The following is a 6,526-nucleotide window of genomic DNA, read 5'->3' on the forward strand; positions in this document are numbered from 1 at the left end:
GTTGAAAAGAACTTTGAAGAGAGAGTTCAAGAGTACGTGAAACCGTTCAGGGGTAAACCTGAGAAACCCGAAAGATCGAAAGGAGAGATTCAATGTTATCGTTGTCTTCCATTTATTGGCGTGCGATTGACCGGGATTCGTCCTGCGATACGCCGTCGGTTTATGCGTTAGGCGGCGATGGCATGCACTTCTCTCTCAGTAGGACGTCGCGACCCGTTTGGTGTCGATCTACGACCGCGGCGGTAGCCTGTCACGAATTTATTCGCGCCAGACCCCGCGTGCTCCGGCCGACTGCCAGACGGTATAAAATATGGTATAGGGTCGCTTTTAGCGTTCGGCCGGTTGCAAGCACGGACGGTTATTGGCCGTCGGACCTAGTCCGGCATCGATGCCGCCTCGAGCTGTTAGCTACGTGTGTTCTCGAACGGACTCTATTACCGGTCAGCGATGCTATTGCTTTGGGTACTTTCAGGACCCGTCTTGAAACACGGACCAAGGAGTCTAGCATGTGCGCGAGTCATTGGGAAATACAAAACCTAAAGGCGCAATGAAAGTAAAGGTTCGCTTAAGTAAACTGAGGGATGACAGACCGCATCTACGGATGCGTGCTTGCAATCCCGGGGCGTCTCACTCTCATTGCGAGAAGAGACGCATCAGAGCGTACACGCTGGGACCCGAAAGATGGTGAACTATGCCGGTCAGGTCGAAGTCAGGGGAAACCCTGATGGAGGACCGTAGCGATTCTGACGTGCAAATCGATCGTCGGAACTGGGTATAGGGGCGAAAGACTAATCGAACCATCTAGTAGCTGGTTCCCTCCGAAGTTTCCCTCAGGATAGCTGGCATTCGATGAGCGAGTCTCATCCGGTAAAGCGAATGATTAGAGGCCTTGGGGCCGAAACGACCTCAACCTATTCTCAAACTTTAAATGAAGCTTGAGATTTGGATCAGAGTTTGGATCAGTGGGCCATTTTGGTAAGCAGAACTGGCGCTGTGGGATGAACCAAACGCCGAGTTAAGGCGCCTAAACGACGCTAATGGGATACCATGAAAGGCGTTGGTTGCTTAAGACAGCAGGACGGTGGCCATGGAAGTTGGAATCCGCTAAGGAGTGTGTAACAACTCACCTGCCGAAGCAACTAGCCCTGAAAATGGATGGCGCTGAAGCGTCGTGCCTATACTCGGCCGCCAAGGCATGAGAAACGTTCATAATAGTTTGTTTTGACGCCCTGGTGAGTAGGAGGGTCGCGGTGGTGCGCGCAGAAGGGTTTGGGCGTAAGCCTGCCTGGAGCCGCCATCGGTGCAGATCTTGGTGGTAGTAGCAAATACTCCAGCGAGGCCCTGGAGGACTGACGTGGAGAGGGGTTTCGTGTGAACAGCCGTTGCACACGACTCAGTCGATCCTAAGCCCCAGGAGAAATCCTATGTTGATGTCGGTGCATTTTATTTTGAATAAAATTTCACACCCATCGGGCGAAAGGGAATCCGGTTCCTATTCCGGAACCCGGCAGCGGAACCGTTTACAAGTCGGGCCCTCGCAAGAGAGTTCGTCGGGGTAACCCAAAATGACCTGGAGACGCCGTCGGGAAATACGGGAAGAGTTTTCTTTTCTGTATGAGCGTTCGAGTTCCCTGGAATCCTCTAGAAGGGAGATAGGGTTTGGAACGCGAAGAGCACCGCTGTTGCGGCGGTGTCCGTATCTTCCCCTCGGACCTTGAAAATCCAGGAGAGGGCCACGGTAGGTGTCGCGCCGGTTTGTACCCATATCCGCAGCAGGTCTCCAAGGTGAAGAGCCTCTAGTCGATAGATAAATGTAGGTAAGGGAAGTCGGCAAATTGGATCCGTAACTTCGGGATAAGGATTGGCTCTGAGGATCGGGGCGTGCCGGGCTTGGTTGGGAAGCGGGCGTAGGCCGATGTGCCGGGCCTGGGCAAGGTGAAAAAATCCTTGTGACTTAGATCCGAGCTCGGTCCCGTGTCTAGGCCCTCCGCGGATCTTTCTTGCTGCGAGGTTTCTGTGCCGGCTTCGGTCGGTCAGTCGTACTCTTCGGCCGCCATTCAACGGTCAGCTCAGAACTGGCACGGACTAGGGGAATCCGACTGTCTAATTAAAACAAAGCATTGCGATGGCCCTAGCGGGTGTTGACGCAATGTGATTTCTGCCCAGTGCTCTGAATGTCAACGTGAAGAAATTCAAGCAAGCGCGGGTAAACTGCGGGAGTAACTATGACTTTCTTAAGGGTGGGAGTGGTTGTGGTTCTTCGGGACCTCAGCTAGCAAGTGGCCTTCCTCCTCGTGGGTCCCACCGTGAGTACCCCTTCGGGGGGAAACTAAGCCACCTCTGTGCCTATGGACCTGTGGGCTGCCAACCCACTCGTTCCTATTATCAGTCGGTTCTAGTAATAATGCAAAGCCTCGGATGACAAATTCAAACTCGGGGGGGCCCGCAGGTCCTTCCATACTGACTGACACAGGAAATCATTCTTGTCGCTATCCCGAGTGTAATAAAGTATTTAATACCGTAGTAGGTCGTGGAGTGCACGAACAAAGGCAACACAAAGAGTGGCATGATAGCAGGATGGCGACGATAGAGCCAAAGAAAGCCAGATGGACGGAAGAGGAACAAGCGCTTGTGGCTAAGGAAGAAGCAGCTTTAGTGATTAAGGGAGCTTCCCATATAAACAAAGCTCTTCTGTCAGTTACACCCGGTCGATCTCTGGAGGCCATAAAAGGCCAAAGGAAATCACCGAAAGATAAAAGCCAGGTTGCTGACTTCGGTATTATGATGTCCAACCAAAATAACACCGAGCTTTGTTCTCCGGTTACTACAGATACCACCGGTAACGCACTATTAGAGGCACTGTCACAGGCAGTCTCAAGTACAGTAGAAAAATTTAATGATAAAACTCTGACGAATATCTGCCACTCAGTTAGCGCAATAACGCTAAGCGATCTAAAAGTAAGAGTTACTGACTATCTTAAGTCAATCTTTCCTCAGAAGAACAAATCACCACCAAATCACACCAAAAGCACAAAAAGAGGAAAGCGCCCTAAAAGACAAAATAAGAGACAACTTAGGAGGCACCAATACAAAATTACTCAGCTACATTGGGCGAGAAACCCAACGAAGTGTGTCCAATTTATTCTAGATAACAAAGTTGTCTCTAACAAACCTTCGGCAGACACAATGACACAATTCTGGACCAACGTTATGACCGGTGATTCTACGATATCGCCCGGGTCGGAAAAAGCGAGAACCCAAGATCTCTCGCACATATGGAAGCCTATAATCCCAAATGAAATAACTAAGAGCTACCCGGCCAAAAATTCAGCGCCCGGACCGGTGTGGCCTTATAGTTAACAACGCCAAGTCATTCTCTATCACCATCAGAAATGTGCCACACGCAAAGAAATCGATTATTGATAAGAGTATTAAGTTCAGGTGTGGTGGTCGTGATTTACCTGCTCTCTCCAGGGTAGAAATATGGACCTATCTAGGTGTATCTTTTACTCCGGAAGGTGCCGTATTGTGCGACCTGAAAGGGAAGTTACAGACCATTATTGAAAAGCTATCCAAAGCACCAATAAAACCCCAGCAACGGCTATTCGCTTTAAGAACAGTCGGGATTCCTAGACTACTCCACCAATTGACGCTGGGTAACACCACACTTGGGCTTCTAAAAGGCCTTGACACAACTATAAGAAAAGCCGTAAGATTCTGGCTGAGGCTACCAACAGACACAACTAACGCGTACTTTTATGCAAGAGACAGAGACGGTGGATTATCACTTCCGTCTCTAAGATGGTTGGTGCCTCTTAGAAGAAGGGGAAGACTTCTAAATTTAGGAAGGACCGAATCAAGTTACCACCAACTTGAATTAGAAAAATGTGTCAAATGCCTTACTGATAATGGGGATATTATAACTTCGGTCAAATTACTAGATAATAGATGGGCCAAACTGCTTCATAAATCAGTAGATGGTCGAGCGCTCGCCAAATCATCGAAAGTTCCACAACAACACCGATGGATCACCGATGGCACCAAAATCCTATCTGGTCGGGATTTCATTAACTGCACACGACTCAGAATTAACACTATGCCGTGCAGGAGTCGTACAACCAGAGGCCGCCATGAAGATAGGTTCTGCAGAGCAGGGTGTAACGCTCTCGAAACACTAGATCACATTTTGCAAACATGCCATCGGAGCCACAGACAAAGGATTGACAAACAAAACGCCGTCACTAAATACCTGAAACGAGCCTTAGAAAAGACCCATTCCAGAGTGGACTGGGAACCATTGTTCCACACTCCAGACGGAACACGAAAACCGGACTTGATAGCGTCGCAGGGACAATTCTCCATGCTGTTTGATACCCAAATTGTGGGTAGCAATGTGGATATGGAGTCGGCCCACAGACGAAAGATCAACTACTACAAGGGCCTGGACGCCTTAATCAAGGAAAGATATAATACATCGGAAGTAGTATACGGGACAGTCACCTTAAACAACAGAGGCGTGTGGCACTACGAGTCAGCTAATTTTCTGCTATCAGGAAAGGTCATTAAGAAAGAAGAATTAAAGATAATATCTACGCGTGTATTGATTGGTGGACTGAACGGTTTTGGAGCATGGACAAAAACAACGTCCATAAAACGACAAGGAATAGGGTAGGATGTACCTGAGTTCAGTGTGCTGCCTGCGCATAAGATCCCATCAGGCACAATACTAGGAGTTAGGTTTAGTGGGTATTGTCTTCGGGTCGAGTCCCACACTGCCTGGTCAACCTGGCGACCGGCGTGCGTAAATGCATTCCCCTCCTAGCCAAAAAAAAAAAAAGCCAAATGCCTCGTCATCTAACTAGTGACGCGCATGAATGAATTAACGAGATTCCCACTTAGCGAAACCACTGCCAAGGGAACGGGCTTGGAAAAATTAGCGGGGAAAGAAGACCCTGTTGAGCTTGACTCTAGTCTGGCATTCTAAGGAGACATGAAAGGTGTAGCATAAGTGGGAGATAGTAATATCGTCGGTGAAATACCACTACTTTCATCGTTTCTTTACTTACTCGATTGGGCGGAAAGCGTGCGTCGAAAACTTGCGTTCCGACTGTCACGGTTTTCTAGAGCCAAGCGCATAAGAGTGGTGTGAGCCATTGCGCCGATCGCCAACAATACTCTAGCGTGATCCGATTCGAGGAAACTGCTAGGCAGGGAGTTTGACTGGGGCGGTACATCTGTCAAATAATAACGCAGGTGTCCTAAGGCCAGCTCAGCGAGGACAGAAACCTCGTGTAGAGCAAAAGGGCAAATGCTGGCTTGATCCCGTTGCTCAGTGTGCACAGGTACTGCGAAAGCATGGCCTGTCGATCCTTTTGGCTTGAAGAGTTTTCAGCAAGAGGTGTCAGAAAAGTTACCACAGGGATAACTGGCTTGTGGCAGCCAAGCGTTCATAGCGACGTTGCTTTTTGATCCTTCGATGTCGGCTCTTCCTATCATTGAGAAGCAGAATTCGCCAAGCGTTGGATTGTTCACCCACAAATAGGGAACGTGAGCTGGGTTTAGACCGTCGTGAGACAGGTTAGTTTTACCCTACTGATGAATCGTCGTTGCGATAGTAATCCTGCTCAGTACGAGAGGAACCGCAGGTTCGGACATTTGGTTCACGCACTCGGTCGAGCGGCCGGTGGTGCGAAGCTACCATCCGTGGGATTATGCCTGAACGCCTCTAAGGCCGTATCCTTTCTAGACAAAGTAAGCAACGATATCTCTAAGAGTCTCGTGAGTCGAAAGACTCAATACAATGTGATTTATTAGGTATTCGGCACACGCCGTTTATCGCACGAGCCATTTTTAGCCGAATGGGGCGCTGGACAGGGGCGATATCCGTCCGTTATATCTGTCTTGCCTATAGCGGTTGATCATGGGTCACTAGTTCGATGTAGAGACTCGGAATCGTTTGTAAACGACTTAGGTACCTGGCGGGGTGTTGTACTCGGCAGAGCAGTTACCACGCTGCGATCCGTTGAGACTCAGCCCTTGGCTTGGGGATTGCAGCATGCCACAATCAGTAGGCTTGACAGTCGAAAACTTGTACATGCTGTACATGTGACACTTCTTCGGTATTTACCTAGCTATTTTGTACAACGTGCGTGAGTCAGCACGTAAATCAAAACTTATCGACAAATTCCAATATTAGAAATATTCATTATTTCTTTCAATAACCATAATGTCAAGAGAATAGTTATAAATATTTTGTAAGTTTACGAAATATATGTTTTTAAGAGAAACTTTTCATAATTTTTTAATATAAATATATGATATAATTCATTAAATTCTAAATAGGGAGAATGTTTTTTGCTAAATTTCTTGGAAATGCGTACAAGTTGCTAATAAGCAAAGTACGTATAAGTTATCTATAATGCAAAATGCGTGCAAGTTGTCAATGTGTAAAATACGTGCAAGTTGTCAATTTGCAGAATGCGTGCAAGTTGTCAATTTGCAGAATACGTGTAAGTTGTCAATGTGC

The 6,526-nt window shown here is 47.9% G+C and overlaps 1 pseudogene; it reads left to right on the top strand.

Moving 5' to 3' along the window:
- Positions 1 to 6,053, top strand: part of LOC113364469 — a 6,434-nt pseudogene extending 381 nt beyond the window's left edge.
- Positions 6,054 to 6,526: the final 473 nt, after the last annotated feature.

The sequence above is a fragment of the Ctenocephalides felis genome, unplaced genomic scaffold (assembly GCF_003426905.1).
Source record: "Ctenocephalides felis isolate EL2017-DRISC unplaced genomic scaffold, ASM342690v1 CF-g0.4_SCAFFOLD_00845, whole genome shotgun sequence".
In the NCBI taxonomy this organism is placed as follows: Eukaryota; Metazoa; Arthropoda; class Insecta; order Siphonaptera; family Pulicidae; genus Ctenocephalides; species Ctenocephalides felis.